Consider the following 18,292-nt stretch of genomic DNA (forward strand, 5'->3'; position numbering starts at 1 on the left):
TATTGATTTCAGACCTCATCTTTGAAATGTGAAGTTTCTTTTCTCCTATGGCTATGGCTGGTTTAATTATTTAACTCTTGCATTGTAATTTTAAATTTATATGTGTAGTTTTGGAGCTCTTTACAGGAGGGTATTTTATGTTTCTGAGTATGCAGTCACTCCCTTTCTTACACACATAACCGTGATTAAGCCACTCAGTAGCTCCTTTCTCTAAGACTGTCTAGTCGTAACTCTTCCTTGCTTTCTCCTGAGATGCTGTGATCATTCCCCCCTTTCCTTGGCTGTGATATCTTTCCCACAGTACAATCACTGGCACTGTGGAGAGGCTCTTGCAAATAGCTAACACAGAAAACACATTGACTGTCTTTGCCCTTCTATCCTTTGGCTACTACAAACTGGCATTTTGCTTGCATTTTTCACCTTTTTTTTTTTTTCTTTTTTTTCATCTTCTTTTTAGCACAGCTGTGCAGCTGGCTGCTGGCTTCAATTATTTTTCTATTTTTCCACAATAACTCCCAGGTCTTTTTCCAGAGAATGGTGCTGGATGACTATTTAATTCAACACACACAATAGTTCTTGCATCAGTTTCTTGCTTGCAGACAAATTACTTGATGTGTGCTAATATTGAAGTACATTTACCACCTGCTGGCTCAGATCATCTCAAATGATCCAAAGACTCTTGACTTCAGTTTCACTGTTCCCTGCATTCTGTCTACTCCTAATGCTAGAATTATATTCCACTCCAAAGGTTTATTTTTAGGACACCTCTGCCAAATTGTTTACACATGTTAGTTCCCTTAACATTTCCTCCTTTCCAACAGCTTTTGACCCCAGGGATAAACTGAAGGTCTCTGTGCATTAGTTCTGAATGGTTTATAGCCATGACAAAGTACAAGTGTGAATATGGAGCAGGCTGAACACAGGTTCTTCCTTTCTAAAAATTAAAAATGGAGAGGGCACAATTTTCAAAAGGGCTTAAAAGCAGATAAAATGAGTGAAAGCAACTGTGAATAACTCCTGAGAAAATGCTGCTCAGGGGTCTCACTGGGAATCCACTTTGTCTGAGCCGTTAGGAATTAATGATTCTGGAAATTGCTACATAAAGGCAATCGATGCACACTTCACTTCCAATGTGCAAATGTATTTGAAATTATATCAGTCCCTTTAAGTACTCTGAAAGCAATAGCATTAGTTAAATGTTTTTTGTATGCCAGTGGAATATTTTTGAGGGTTCCCACCTTTTCTTGTAACAGTTTAAATTAGATCTTATCAGGATGTGTTTGTAAAGGGAATGACAGTGGGTCAAAGCAGAAGTCCTCCTAGATAAAATAGTGATGATCCCTAATCCCTTGGGCACCTGATTGCAGGGCAGCTGATTTCAGTACTACATTTACATTCCTTTTGAGTGGGATTTGGCACTTTTTCAAAAGCTAAAAGCCCCTGCTTTGCTTTACTACAAAACAAAACAACCCAGGATAAAATTAGCAAAATGTCTAGAGTCTGAAGAAAGAAACACCCAGACTGGAGATATTAAATCTTCAGTTAGAATGGGGAAAGATTTTCCAAAATTACCTGGCTATCTGAAAATGAAGTTACCATTTCAGCCAAAGGACAGTATTTTAAAGGGTTATGAAGAAACAGTAATTTGTGACTTCAATATCCCAGTCCTTTAGACCTTTTCTGGCAGTGCTGGGAAAACATTTCCTACATACTTTCAGTCTTATCATGGAAAGTCAGACAGCTCAGGATCACATGGGTTGATAAGTTTTCAACCAAATAAGAGTCAGAAATGTAAAAGCAAAACACCCTGGGAAAGTTTCCTTGGTCTCACATTTAAGAGAGAATATAGTACATTCCCCTGTCCAGTCTGTAATTAAGATGAAAGGCATATTTCCATATAATTCGGAATTCAGTGCCATGGTTTGCATTCCGTGTGGACTGCATCATCTTGATTCTTCTAATGCAATGAAACAAAACAAAAAAATGAACTTGAGCTTACTAGTCCAATAGGATGCATTACTACAGTTCAGACTGTTTTTAAGTCTGAAGAAACAAAGCCACTTGAAATGCTACCTTCTCATAAGAATTGAAATGTACAGCCTCTGCAAAAGTGTGACTTCTTCATATAAAAACAATTAAGTACCCTGGTTTGAAATATTTGCTTATGTTACTTTCTCTCCCTACTGCTAGATAGGCAGAAAAAGACAAAAAATCAGTAAGGATATCCTTACCCTTCATGTCTCCAACCACATTTTAGCTCTCCAGGGCTGTCTCTGGGCCATAACATGGATGTGTGGGATTGTCTTAACATGTCAAACACACATTAATCCAGCATTTAATTCTGTGCAGATGTGACTTACCATGCCTAGTGTCATCCAAGTAATGACCAAAAGAGCCTCTTTTTCTGAGATCAGAAATACATTATGAGTGAGAAGCACACAGAAGCCCTGACCAATTGAAAAAGGTTTAAAAAATTATTCTGCTTCTGCTGCAGTTCAACTGACTTTAATGGAGTCCAGGAAAAACTGGATATTAAAGTGAATCATAAGTAATTTAGAAGTTCTTGAGAAGACCTTCCCCTGTGAGATCTCTGTACTTCCTAACTCTATCTGTGCTAGAAATGGCAAAAGAACAGTCTTTCTCATGGTAAATCAGTATATCTATTTTTTTTCCAAGCTGGGATGAAGAACAGCAGAAGACACCCCCAGGCAAACAATGCAAAAATGAAAATAATTTAAGAAATTTTTAAACCTCAAACACAAGTTTTATGCTGAGGCCTGTGCTGATACCTCTTTTTATATAAACTTGCTTGTTCATCATTATAGGAGTCTGAATCCCAAGGAGATGTTTGCTCAAAGTCAGATGTCTAGTCATAGTTCTATGGGAAATACAAATGTCAGGACACATGAAGAAACCACAGGACCCTTCAAACATAGATTCTTCCATCCAGATACATAATTTCTACTGGGGACCCAGTCAAGCCAGTGGAAAAATTGGAGATTTGCCAGTGTATTAATGGCCCCTGATGATGAAGCTTTACCCCAGCATCCTTAACTTGGATTAAAGCAGTTCTGAGAGCAGAGAGAAGGGAGAGAAATGCTCCTTGGGCTTCCTTTTGCACAGAGTGAGAACTCAGTGTGCCTTCCCTTGCCTTCACAGCAGCTGTTCTTGAGTTTTAACACTGCATTTTGGCTTGAGAATGTTCCCAGCTGAAGAGATTCACATAGTTTAATTCTTTGTTTGATAGCAATGAAATAATTTCATTCCTGTACTCCCCCATTATTCCTTTAACTGCAGCTTCCACATCAGGGGTGGTCCAGGACAAAATATCCACTCAATATACAGGAAAGCAAAAGTGTTTCTTAAGAGCTACTGCATCACTTTCTGTTGGGTGTGTCCTAAATGGACATTTTCTTCTGGGGCTGGTAGCCCACCACTGGCACCGAAGCACTAGGGAAAGGAGAAGTGGGGGTGTGCATAGTGCTCTGGAAATTCTGTATAACTAACACAGCACCACCTCCTGGGACCCAGAGAAGGATCAGTGTGTGTCTGTACAGCTGCAGGACCTGGCCAAAGAATGAAAAATTTTAGCACCTTCCTGCTGAGAAAGACCAAATGATTGCACTTCTCTTGCTGGCTGTTGTAGTCAGCAAGGGCACTCATTCCTCACTTCTTTCCCCTCCCACCCTTCTTGTGTTTGTCAGGACAAGAGGGATTCAAGCAAAGGGCTCCTGCATATGCCCCTGTGAACAGCAATTTGGTGGGTTCAGGAAGGGCAGAGCAGGCAGAGATATGGAAATGGAGGAGTTGCCTGAGGAAATCTGGTTTCCCACATGCGATCACTCAGGGCACTTATCGTGAAAGAGAGCCTGCCTCTGAGTATAGCACCAGTGGGTCTCTTTGGACTTATTTCTGGTAAAAAACTGTATAAAGGAAGAACAGATGCAGGATTAGAGGGCAGGAGGAGCAACGCTTCCATGCCAATTGGTGCATTGCTATGTTTTGTTGAAATTTTATGCCATTTCAGTGTCTGTGACAGACAAACCTGAGAAGTTTCAGATTTCAGATTCAGCTTGTGCAAGTATTCAGAAGTTTAGATGTTTATCTGAACCACATCTAAACTACACAAAGGAACTTCTTGAGACTCTGTTGGGATGGAAATCTTGTAAGAACAGACTTTCTCGTGACATTTCCAACACTCCTGCTTCCTCTCATGGCAGTGAAAACAGCCGTCCTCATGGTATTTCAACAATTCTTCTTCTAAATGGAAACCAGAAGTGGAGGGGGCTGGAAATATATGAGACCTCTCCAAAGTTTGGAAATCTGCTGCTTGAGTTTCTTTCTAGAAAAATTTAGGGTTCAGAAGCTTTTTTTTTCCCCCAAACTTCTTTATGGAATAGTGAGCACAGAAGAAGGACTGAAAGCTCTATTGAATAAAAGGGGTGAAAATAGCTATCTCCCTTTTTGTATTTTAAAAGCTCCAGAGATATTTGATGGAGTTGAAAGATAGCATAATTGAAACAAACAAAAGAAAACATTTTTTCACATAGCTTATACTTAACTTCTGTAGCACATGACCACAGGGTATTATTGAGGCCAAAAGCTTAACAGGATTTAGGAAGTGATGGGTCATTTATATGGATAATAAAAATATTCACTGTCACTTTGGATACTGTTACATTAAAATATTTGCAAGGGATATAAACCCATCTGCCTCATTGTGTAAGCCAGATTCTAAGTGAAGGGCATTAGGGAAAAAACTGTGCTATTACATGCTTTTTAATAATCGCTCTTCTCTTGCATATTAATGTATCATATCTGATATTAGACAAGAGAAGATATCAGACTAAAAGTAACAATTGCATGGTTTTCTATTTCTTTCCAGAGCTCTTTCCATTCCAATTGCTTTCCATTCTCTAAATGTGTTGCATTAGAGGACCAGGACATGGAAACTGCAAGTGCCAGTACAGAGGTAGTTTCCTCTACACATCAGCTTCTGTTTACAATAAATATAATACTTATCACAACAACTTAGCAAGGACTGTGATTTCCTATGTCTTTAACACAGATTTTTAAAATCCCATGTATTTTAGTTCAACTTAGCTCAGTGCTTTGCAGGAGACCGAATTGAATGATTATAGCAGTCTTTTCCAGGCTTTAGTATTTCATTCCTTGAAAGGGCACTGCAAAAAAAAAAAAAAGCTTTTTAAACTTCACAACAGACAGTGAGTTAAAGTATGATGTATTGTCCCAGCTGGATTTGGGAGAAATTAAACAGAACAATTAATAAGTTTATAGAGAGCTCTGTGGTGAATCAACAGGAAAGCAGAATTGCAGCTGTGGAAATCAGAATTTCTATACCTGTTAGTAATATATTGAATCACAGTATCTCTTTCCTGTATCCATAGATGTATTTAGGTGTGAACATCTGTAACAACGATTCTCAAAGGACAAATTTATTTGACGACAAAAACTGGTCAGAGAAACAGAATTCCTATCTCCAGTGGAAAATGCAGTATTTCAAAACTGGTTTCATTTGAATCAGAAGTAAAAATGAAAATATTTGTGTTTCCTCATGAACAAAAGTTTGCTTCAAAGTGAAGTGTTTCATTTTGATAGCATCAGCTTCACATGACATTAATTCTCTTGTTAATACACTTTAAATTAACCATGTTGAAGTACTATAGTATAGTATATTATATTTTAATAGCTCAGGTATTGTAAGTAATAGTATATATAATTCACTAAAGAATAAGTCACTGTAAAACTTTAATATTAAAATTAAAATTCTAGTACAATTTTAAGCAATATCAAAGTATTGTTCTTTATCTAAATGAAAACTTTTCATATGATGTTCCTTGGAAGTGTTCAAGGCTAGTTTGGATGAGGCTCTGAACAACTTGGTCTAGTGAAAGGTGTCCTTGCCCATGGCAGAGGGGTTGGAACTAGATGATCTTTGAGGTGTCTTCCAACCCAGGCCACTCTATGATGTTCACAATTATACATCCTTAGATTTCTCATAAACAGACATTGCTGATATTGCATATTTCCTTTAAAAAAATTTTAAAAGCCCTAAACAAAAACTTGTATTTTCCATTAGAAATCATTTCTACTAAAATACTTTCACCCAGCTTTTCTGAAAGTTCTAAGCCAGTTTCCTAATGCAAACACAACTGATATAATTCAGTAGTGAGGAAAGCTAATGCTCTTACTATAGTAGAAGCAGTAATGGAGAAGCATTCATTAAAGCAAGAGAAAAATGGAAATGATGATTGCAGATAGCCTCAGGTTACTGTCTGGTACAATAACACAGTTCCCCTTTGCACAGTAATGAGCAAACCAGATGTATCCTGTTACTCTCCTGTTAGGAGTAAGAATAGTTAGCTCAGCAAGGTATAAAGCTGAACCTCAGTTATCTAGAAAGTTTCTGAACAAAAATACCCTTTCTCTACATCTTGCTGATTGAAGAAATCTCTTCAGATTGTGTTATAACAATTGCAGCCACAATAACACTCTAATAACATCTTGGGCTGATTCATGTTGTTATCCCTCCAAAGTGCTGTCTGATTCTCAGATGGTTCTGTCTGAGGGCTGAAAAAGCTGTAGCTCATGCAAAGCTTTGTCTTAACTTTTCTCCTTCCCTTTCTGTATCTGCATCTAATCTACATTGATTTATCTACTTATCTGTATATCCATCTAGATATCCATATATTGATCTGTCTCTGTGTATGTCTATGTCTACACCTCCATCTGTGGTAAATCTATGCGGAAGATAATTATTTGTACCTGTCTCCTCTTCCTGGTGAAAGGATGCTTGGCACAGGCAGACTGGGAAAACAGGGAGCTATTTTGAAGACTCTTTCCTCAAACCCAGTTCCTGTGGGGTTTTCCTGAGGCAAGGCACATGGTATTTTTTGTCCTGAGCACTGGTGCTGCTCTCATAGCTGGCAGCAAAATAGCTGCTTAAGTTTGGTGACTCTGCAGTGCTTTGGGAGTAACCCAAAGGGTGTCTCTGCAAGACAAGCTGCAGACCACACTCATCTCTGCAGACCTGAAGCCTGAGAACTGCCAGTCTGAGCTTGAACTAGAAGAGGAAAGAAGTGAGGGCTGCTCGGTGGAGTGGAAGGGTGGGGAGAGGCAGATTCTGGGGAGGGATTATCATTACAGGCCAGAGTCACCTGCTGAAGTTGCATTTCCTTGTGGTGACGTCTCAAATGTGGTTAGCAAAGCAGGGTTTTCCCAGTCACCCAACCTGTTTTTTCCCACTTGTAGCTCTGCTGCCTGTCTAAATCTGGAGTCATGTCTAACGAGATATGTGAGGCACCAAGGGTGCCTCTTGCCTATCTGCAGTTTAACCTTCCAGTTTAGTTCATCCCTAGGGAGCTTGGCTTAGCTTGAAGGAGAGTCATTTTTGGAGAACTTGACAGCAGTGCCCATTACCTATGGGGAGGGTGCAGGAAGAGACTGTGGTGCTTCTGGCACCTTCTCATGATGGGAAGGTGAGTCAACACATGTGTGTTGAAACAATGTTCAGCCTGCTTATTGAGAATATTTTTTCACTATGAGAACAGTTGGGCAGTGAAACAAGCTGCCCAGAAAGATTGTGCAGCCCCCATCTCTGTAGGGTTTGAAAATCCGATTGAATAAAGCCATAAATAACCCAGCTGTGCTTAATCAATAACCCTGCTGCCTACAGGTGGCAGAACTAAATAATGTCCCTCCAACCTGAATTATCCTATGATCCTGTCTTCCACATCTCAGAGCTTTTTATTTTACTCTTTAAGAAAATAATTTTTGTAAGCCCGATATCATATGAATCTCTTTGAATAATGAATGGCATAGGAAGAAATTAATTTTGCCAAAATATTATTGCCCAAGAATGGACTACACTTAGGCACAATGGGAAGAAGTAGTTTTGAATATTTTGCAAGGGCTGTTACCTCACTTACTCAAAGTCTGCAGTGTTCTTCTTCCAGCTCATCTAGTCCAATGATAATGACACAAAGGACATGACTTATACTGTATCTATAACAAATACAGCTAAAAGGCATGGTACGACTATATATTGTGCCTCAGTGCATGTTGTCAAATGCTCAAATGACTTTATAAGAACAACAAAAGTCAATCTCCTTGAAGTGTCTCTCTTTTTCTTCTTCTTCTAGCTGTCCTGTATTATTTTCTTCTAACAGATTTCCCTGCCCCTTCTGCTCTGTAAGATTATATTGGCTTTGAGGAACAGTAGGCCTACTTTCATTTGTGCTATTTGGCAGCTGGTCTCAAAGACGTCACATCAGGCAAAATCAAAACACACTACTTTTGTCTACTCAGAACTCAAGTCCTGGACAGCCTCTGAAAACTTTTCTTAGAAATGAAATTATTTCACTATTTTGAATTTTTTTATAATTTTTGTATAAGCATTCATTTATCTAAAAGCCAAAAAATGTTGAAATTCATGGAAGGAAAGAACATATATTACTTTTTGTGTGTTGCACTTCCATTTCATTTTAAAAGGATATTTTCTCCTAAAGCAGGGAGCTCCCCTGCATTCATAGTTATCTCATAGATTCACATAGAATTTGTGACCACATTTTATACAGGCTTATGTATAAAAAAAGGATTGCATAAAAAAGAAGAAACAATGCACTGGTTTTGTAGGCATTTTCTTTACATTCAGGCAGGATCACCTAATCTTTATCTGAAACATCAACTTGAGAAACCCTAAAGCAGAGCTTTACAGAAAAATATAATATACTGATGGAGAGAAAGTGGTCCCAGAAGAAGGAATATGCAAACAAAACTGTAGGGTTTTTGAGCTTGCAGAGAACAGAGGAGCATTCAGAAATCATTATCTGTTTTCAGTCATGAATATCTTGTAAAACTGGAGTGAGGCATGTTATCTTCAAGCATGTGAAGCTAACGATTTTCTAGTGGTTCTTTCTTCTCAGCTATGGAGAGCACTCTTGAAAAAGCAAAAATAAAAAATAATGAAACAATTTACAAGGATAAAAGGAGAGTACTTGAAATTTAGCCATTCTATCTTATAGATTTTCCCTCTGATTATGGTCAGGAAAAAATTTCTTTCTTAGGACTTATCCTAGAGTGCTGCTGTAGTGTTGCTGTAGGTATCCTTTGAGCTAAAATAGCCCAAACCCCAAAGGGTCAGTTAGATTATAATTTGTACAGAGTACTTTGAAATGCCATAGTTTATTTATCTAACTCTCACTTAATGTGAGCTTATTGAAAAAAAAAAAAAAAAAAAAGATGCTTTATTGTCACTTTCAAATGGAAAAAGAAAAGAGAACCAATTTTTCCTTAATTTTTTGGAGTAGTGTCATGAAACTACACAGATGTCTTAAAGGTGACCTGCTGAATACTGAAGTAAGCGAGAATTTTTCCATTAAGAATGACAGACATTTGATTTGATGCCTTCTCCATATGTACAACACCAGGGAGAAGAGAAGCCCTCCAGATTCTTTAAAAAACTTGTGGAACACTCCTTTTCTGTGTTTTATTGCTCGGAGAGAGTATGTCCCATAGAAACACCATCCATCATTCCTAAGTTACTGGGGATCTGCGCTACTCTACCATCTACTCAGAGTTGTGGTTACAAGAAACAGCAGAGTCTAAGAAATTTAAAACCTGACCTTCACCTGGTATAAATTGACAGATTCTATTGAAATCAGTGCCAATTTCTCGCCTGTGATTTATTTTTTGACGCAGAATGTTTAAGTTTAAACAGGGCATTTGAAATTCAATGTTAAGTTTCAGGAGCACCTACCCATATGAAAATGTTTGTGTAAATTAGAAATAAACAACTACGCAAACTTGCATATGTTGTCATCTGTTTGCCTTTCCATCTGTACATTTTCAAATAAACTCTTTGGGATTTGAGGATTCATTACCAGCTGAGAAAAACTGACACCCTGAAGATTGGTCTATTTAATCCAAAATCCATTATCCCAGGGAAGCTTTTTTTTTGCTTGCATCTCCACTAAAAAACTGAGTCTACGTGTCAGAATGGATGCAAGGATTTTGTTGGTGCTGGCTGGCTGGTTTCAGTTTACAGAGGGTGTTTCTAGGGAGATAGTGCCCTGTATGTCGCCAGCAGGCTCATTTGGCTCGTCTAGCAGCAATTAATTTAGTTTACAAGTACAAGATTACAGCAGGGGTTAGTAGCAGAATTTAGAGAAGTGCAGGAAAGGAAGAAGCTGTAGCCGAAACTACTTGGTACCCTAAGCAACACAAACAACAACAACCAAAGAAGCAGAGCCAGGCAGGAGTTGGACTGTCCAGGATACTCTCCTGATGCAGAGCACAGCAGTCGTGAGCACTCAGGCAGCAGAACGGTCCTCGTGCAACCACGGGAGAAAAAACAACAACCACTGCTGGGAACTGCAGGGACGCGGAGAGCTCTCTTTCCCAGGGTGAGGGTTTCTGCATACCACACCCAGCATCAAGTGTTTTGAAACCAACAACAAAGCCCTGCACAACAAAAGAACAGCTATAACACTAACAATGCTAAAATAAGAAGGGTTTGGCACCTTCCTCTGAGAATCTATACAACATGCAGTGATGCCAAGTAACCGGTTATCTTGGCCAAAACAATGAATGGCAAGAGCTGAGTGAATCATTTCACAGCAGAACACCTGCTTATATTTGGTTCTGTTTTGTGTGTTCCAGTGGGATACTCAACAGCCCACACCAGGTTTTTCCAACACTTTTTTTGTCTAAATGCATTTTGTTATCTATATTAATCAATTTTACATTGCATCTTTTAATTCACACAGTGTGCTGCATAAGAATATCCAGAGTTATTAACATATTAAAAAGCCAGCTGATGCCAAGATCCACCTGTATACCTTTGGAAGCCTTTTTTGGTCAGCTCAAAAGGTTAGACATTCACTTGTGTGCATGTGCATTGCAAGCAAACATGGAGAGATGTGACTGAGTCTGAAATGGATTAATTAAAAATGCAAACTAATATGTCCAGAACAGCAAAACAGGTACATTCTTAGATAAGTTTAACAAAGTGTTTAAATTCTTTGTAAAACCAGTGTGGAATTAGACTTAAAGCTAAGCTTATGTTTAAGTATTTTATTGAATCATGGCCCATTTGCAGGAGCATTTGTGGGGAGACTTTTTTGCTTTTTAGCCAACTCTGCTTATTAAATTACAGTCCCTGCACAGACATATTTTTATTTTCTTTATTTTGCGTTCATTTTAAAATGACAGGCCATAAAAGATTTCATTTGTCTTTAGAAAAGTCCAAATCCAGCAGCTCTCAGGAGCTGTTGATTTATGGTGTCCTGCCTTCACAATCTTGCAATGAGCATTTGTTCTGATGATGTGATGTTTGTGATTTCATATCCTGCTGTGGAGCTTCAGTGTGAGAAGGCGTATTTTGGAACTAAGATGAACTGGAATGTTGCCTCACCTACTCATACAGTTTCAGGTCCAATGAATTGATTTAATCTCTTGCTCTTAATAAAAAACAGTTGTTATTTTTCTTACTCTCCACTGGATTCATAGACCGCATCTACAGTGGTGTCAATAAAAAAAAAACGAAAATAATTGTGTAAGTGTAACTCACACAAGTTCATTGTGGCCAAACTGGCTTTCAACAATGTTTAACTATCACAACATTAAATAATTTTAATATCTAGTCATACCTATTTATCCATTAATTGCACAGAGAATCACTGTAACTAGAGATGACATCTACAGCTATCTGGTCAGAATTCCTTTTGTTGCAGCTTGTGACCAAGTTGTCAGTGTGTTCCTCTGAGCTGATGTTTACCTTGTCTGTACCCTTCCATTCCTTGGCTAAAGCAAAAAAAAAAAGATATTCCGTCACGTTTTTCCTGATAAGACTGAATGAATGCTGTTCCCAGCCTCTTCTCATACATGAGGTGTTCCAGACCTCTTGTCATCTTGGTGACCTTCCCTTGCCACACTACTGTACATCCCTGTCTTTCTTGCAGGAAAAGCAACAAGGGAACATATTTCACACTCTTACTGAAAAGTGGAGACTATGAATGAAACAAAGTGAGCAAACATGGCTAGGATTGGTTGAAGAGTACTATCTCAGGAAGTCTCTTGCACCAATTGTCCACCTCTTTTCCTATAAAATTTTATTTGCTTCAAATAAATCAGCCTCCTCTTTACCTCCACCATTAAAACAAACAGGCAAGAAAGAAAAAAACGAATAGATAGCAGTGTCACATGGAGACATTTGTGAATGGGTAATTGAAGAACAGTCAGCCTAAGCTCAGATGAACTCACAAAAGTGGGAATTAACATTTCTACTCTGCCTCTATTTGCCTTGTAGCAATATTGGCAGATATATTACTATAATTCACCACTTGATCCCTGACATTTTCTGGTTTCAGGATGTGTTGCCAAAGAAATAATGGTACCAGAGGTACAAGTCAGCAAAGAGAGGTGAATCCAGGGATGAGGCAGACTGAAACACTTCCACAGAGTATGGCTGAGTCTGACTGAGCAAACAAGAGGAGAGAAATGAGCATCCTACTGCAGAAAATGCTTCTGAGGAGCAGCAAAGGATGGGAACAAAGCTTCTGGAAGCAGGTTTTTGCCTGAGTTGTGCCTCTTACTGAGCTACCCATGTACTGCACTACGATTCCTTCAGCTTAGAGTGGAATACAATTCCCTTACTACAGGTTCTCCTTCATCAGATATTATCTTTGCCAAGTCTGTAACACCTTATTTGGTGTGTTTAGAAGGGAAATAATAGAAATTCTACAGGTGCAGAATCTGGCACCAGCAAAGGATGAAGGTGCTGTTCTGAGCACAGTCACTTCTACAGACATGCTGATGGAAACAGCGATGAAATGAGGTGCTCTGCAGGGAGAACAAGAAAAATCTACTGACAAAAGTCATATCTACACTTTGACATAGTCTGAGGTTATTTTAGATGAAACTGAACTCAGAATAAGGAAGTATTGATCATCCAGTAAGGGCTACTTCCTCACTCTGGGATCTTCCAGTCCTTCACCTCTCATGCTCTGTTTCACATACCATATGTTACACTTTGTCCTTCTCTTCAGTCACACTTTTTCTAAGAAATACTTGGCTGTATTTGACCACCAAAACTTTGGCATTCTTGGCATACTAAAGTGACATTCAGAGTAGAGGAGAAAGCAACAATTAATCAAAAATGGTGCATGGTGGGAAAACGTCTCATCAAATCCATGCATTCCTTGCAGTGTGGCTCCTTTCCCTACAGGCAGGAGCAGGACCAGTGCTACCCCACAGACTGCAGAGGCTGCTGCCTGGAGCAGGGGCTGGCAAAGGCCAAGATGTGTATCCATTAGTAATGTGTGCCCACAGCACAGATTTATAGTGGTTTTCTTCTGTTCTCTTAGTACTCTGTCCTGGGTGTAGGAACCTCTGACAGAAAGCAGGATATTTCTCTGGACAGCAGCAAGTAGCTGGAGTTCAAACACTGCATTGTACTCACACAACTCTTTCTTCTCTGCAAAGGGTAGGCAACCCTGCAGAAAAAACTTGTGTCATCTTGACTGGCGCAGAATCAGGGCAGACTATGTCAAGGACATGCGCAGTGCATTCAGTTATGGCTCAGTCATGATTTACTTGCAAAGCACTTTCATATTCTGTGCATTGTAGAGATAATAGAGTTATTGTCACTGTTCTTTCTGCTGTGATTCCTGTAAAGCAGAATTCAGAACATAGTGGAGACATGAGAGAGTTTTGTTTTAACAACATCTACAGTTTTCTTACCATTCTGAAATACTTTTGCCATTTTCAGTGGAGTTACCCGCATAAAATGTCACCAAAAACCTCTCTTGCTTTTCAAGCATCACAAATTTTATCCCTCAGATTTTCTGATCATATTCTCTTCTGTTGCAATTGCTATTTTTTGTAGGATTGTAAATGTACAGAATCATCATCAGATAAAATTCATAATCCATTGACATGTCCTTCAATAGGAGCATGCAATGTTCTTCATTAATTACAGGATTGTGCATTCATATCCAACTTGATATTAATCTTAAATGTAATTGTTGGTATACCTTGTTATTTAAGTTCTATGTAAGCAAAGTCAGCTAAATCCACTGATGAAGACTTGGTGCCAAACAAACCTTATCAGCAAATAAAGCATTAATCACAGGCTGTAAATATCAAATGATTTCCATATAATTTTGCAAAGATTTTCAGAAAAATCACAGCACACAGTCTAGCAGCCTGTAGAAGGGAAACTGCAAACAAGAAGTCATATTCCCTGTGTTTATTTAACACTCAGTGATATTATATCTGGCTTCTCTTTTACCATCTCCAAACAATTTGTTATAATTTTTTTCAGGCCAGTTATAAAAGATGTAGATTTTACATGCATTAATATGGGGGTAAATAAGGATGTTTTTAAGTTTTAAAATTTGTAAACACCTGTGGGTCTAAGGCACATATTTACCCATGTCTATTGCAGTTGATTATCCTTTTGAATGAATTACTATTTTTTTTCTAGTATACTGTGTAATTAAATTAAAGAAAATGTAACAGTTATATCTTCCTATCCTCCTCTTTCAACTATGCTCTCCTTGTTCTTTTCTTCTTACATCATTCTGTCACTTTGAAAATCTTCTTAAGACCTTGTTTGCTTCAGCACAGAACTGATAAGAAAAGCAAATGTTTACATTGTAATTGGATGCTGGGAAAGCAGAACTGCAGAAAGCACCAGGAAGATAATGGCATCCTTTCTTTAAGCAAGTCCTACCTTATCATCGGAGAAATACCTTTGGTTTCAAGGGAAGAAGTAACTGCCCATTTAGTTAATATTAGATGGGATTTAGTACTTCTAAATACAGCTGCCAATATAGGAGATTTTCATTATCATTTGAGTTTATAACATGAAACACTGCCAAGTTTTTAATTTGTCATGAAATACAATGAAATTGCAATTAATGCTCTCTTTCTATTAGCTACAAGGTCAGTTTGACACTGTGAATAGTTAAATCATCCTTGGCAAGAGCATTAGTCTGGCATAAATTCTATAATGAGAAATTCAGATTACTAGCATCATCCGAAATGTGAGTGCCCAGCACTTAATCTAGGACCATTTGGTTTTGCACTGAGTAGTAATGCCTTTATCACTGTCATTAGGGATGCACACGAGCTTAATTTATTTGCCTTTAGATATTTGCCTTTTAATTGTGCCTATTAATATCTGTTCTTTTCACTAAACAGGCATTTCCAAAATCTTCTTTGCTTCTTCAGCTTTTTCAGCTCTGCTGCACTGGCGGGAGGGACTCAGTTCAGCTGGCTTCACACACCCATCAGTAAAAATGCATGAACTGTCCCTAAAGGCCTTAAACCACATTTCAGGGAAGAAAACAGAAACACAAGATCTGGCCCTTTCCCCCTTAATGGTCCTCAGATTTTCAGTGATTGCCTAATTTAAGTCTTCAACACTAAGATCATCTTCTGATACTCTGGCTTAATAAAACCTTCCTCGGAGAACCAAATTAGAAGTGCCACAAGGGACGGCTCATGAAACAGAATGCTACTGACTATGAGTAAGGGTATTAGTATCTGGCTCTGGGCTGTATGGGTCATTTTCTCATCTATGACTTGTGCTCTCCTCCTGTACCTGCAGCGCTCGGCTCAGTCGTGGCTCTTGCACTGCTATGGAAAGTGGATTTCTCCACTGTCTCTGGGGCATCCCTAAAGACAGAAGCATCACAGAGGCACTTGTCCACCTGCTGTTCTAGGAAAGAAGTTTCCTGAGCCAAGAATAACTGCTTTTTTCTTGCCCCAGGTGACCACTGCTGCTGCAGCACTACCTGTTGCTCCATCCTCCCAGTCCCTTTCGCTCACCTGCCTCATGGAGGAGGTGATGTAGCTCTGCAGGAGCTGTGTCAGTCCTGCACAGAGGAGATGGCACAGGGAAAGGAAGGGCCAGATGGCTCCCCTTGTAACTCCACAGCTTTGTGTGGTTTGGCTGCATTGCCATATGTGCATTTATCATTAAGAATATATGCTGATCTATGTAAAGCATTTAGTCTCAATAAAAAGTGGGGTCCTCCAAAGTCTTCATAGCTGTATAGTCTCTTTATAAAATGTCAGCATGTTTTAAAGGTTCGTCAAAGAGGCATGGAAAGAACCAGAAGGGTTTATATCCTCCAAAGAACTTAAACGTAGCTGTTATCCATACCATACCCATGTACTATCTTGAAATAATTTATGCTATTTCCTTTGTTCTGTATTTCAAAACAATGCTGTACATATTTTTTGTCTTAAGGAATAAAAATAATTAAATGCATTTATATACTAATAAAAGCCCTGAAAAGAATGCTTCTCATTTTTAATTTGACTCTCAGAAAACAGATGCATTCCCATGAAACATTGGTGTCTAGCCAATTAATTAATTCCTTGCTATATTCTTTTAAGTATATGTCTAAAAGTGTGCGGAGAATGAAGGCAGTTGCTGACTACGTCAGTGCTTCAGTGGTAAATTAGTAATGTTTTCCAAAGATATTCTCTGTTAGATGATACCATTATATTGAATTTGTATGGCAAGGTTTTGGTAGCGGAGGTACTACAGGAGCGACTTCTCTGAGGAGCTGCCAGAAGCTTCCTCCATGTCCAACAGAGCCAATGCCTGCCGGCTCCAGGACACACCTGCTGCTGGCCAAGGCTGAGCCAATGAGTGGTGGTGGCAGCACCTCTGGGATAAAGTATTTAAGGGGTGGAGGGAGGGAACAACACAATGTCAACTACAGCAGGAGGGATGAAGACCATGGTGAGGCAGCTGTGCCAGTGCAGTCCATGGATGCCCATGATGGAGCAGAGATCCACCTGCAGCCCACGGAGGAGCCCACAGTGGAGAAGGTGGATGCCAGAATGAAGTCTGTGACTCCATGGGATCCTGGCAGGGCCCTGCAGACCAATTGAGACAGGAGCACATGCTGGAACAGGTTTCCTGGTAGGACCTGTGACCCTCCTTAAGGAATCCACACTGGAGCAGTCCTTGAAGAACTGCAGCCCATGGAAAAGACTCACATTGAAGAAATTTGTGAAAGATTATCTCCTGTGGGAGCGATCCCACACTGGAGTAGGGGAAAGACTCTATTCCTTGAGGAGGAAGTTGCAGCACAAAAAATATGACATGAACCAACCATAATCCCACCACTCCCACCTCTCCCTGTGCTGCTGGGGGACAGGAGATAGGGAATCGGGAATAAAGTTAAGCCTGGGGAGAAGGGAAGTGTGGGGGATGTGACATGGATCTGGCTCTTCTCCTTGCCTGCCCTTCAATTCCATGAAACAATTGGCCTCTACTAGGAGCTGGGGGCAGGAGAAAGGGAATCAGCTGGAGTAGGATCCCAAAACCAGCAGAAAATTATTTTACTCAAGACCACTGTGGTTTTAAAGGGAAATCTTTTTTGCTGCTCGCCTGGTCCTTAACAAGCTGCAATATAAACCTATGGGAAAGGCAATATGGTTTACAAAGTCACTATGCCATACATCAAATGTTCTTGATGAGACAGAGGGTCTTGGGATAGATGGTCCAAAAGTGCTGGAAGCATGTTAAGGGTCTGTACATGTATTTTATGGACCCTGATCACACATACAACTAAATGTAAAGAAGTGGTGCCAGTGAATTATTGACCTCTGTGGAATAACTAGGAGCAATCACAGAGCAAAAGCAGATGTTCCATGTGTGCAAGTTCATTGGCTGAACTATGACAACTCTCAAATGTTCTGATTTGTTTTGTGGGGCTTTTTTTTTACTCTTCCTGCAGCAATATCTTATGGATATTTTTCTGCTTGAAGTCTAAAGAAATGTCTTTGCTTTGGTTTTCTACTTCCTGTTTTTAGTAAAAATTTCATTTTAAAAATTTTTTAATTTTTCAAACTCTTCATGTTTATGAGTGTGTGCAACAAAGCTGAAAGACTGTGGTAGCATGGTGAATATTATGAAGATTCCTTATAAAATATGTTGATGTCCTAATCCTGTTGATTTTTACATATATCCAAATGCTATTATTAATTTGTGACTAAATAAGTTTTTCTGTTCAAAATATTTGACTCAGAATCAAGCAAAAAATTTAAAGTGGGGGGATACATAAAGTATAAATGGATGGTGTCTGGAGTCTCAGCATCTTGGTCCTGTGACTGCTAGTGATCCCCATAGCAGCAACAATGAAAAGGTAAGATTATCTCCAAAAAAGAACTATGAAAATTTTGGTCAGGATAAGAAATCTCTGTATCTTCTTCAGTGAAGATTTTTTCGCAACTCCCTGTATGGTGA

This window comes from Vidua chalybeata, chromosome 3, assembly GCF_026979565.1.
Source record: "Vidua chalybeata isolate OUT-0048 chromosome 3, bVidCha1 merged haplotype, whole genome shotgun sequence".
Classification (NCBI taxonomy): domain Eukaryota; kingdom Metazoa; phylum Chordata; class Aves; order Passeriformes; family Viduidae; genus Vidua; species Vidua chalybeata.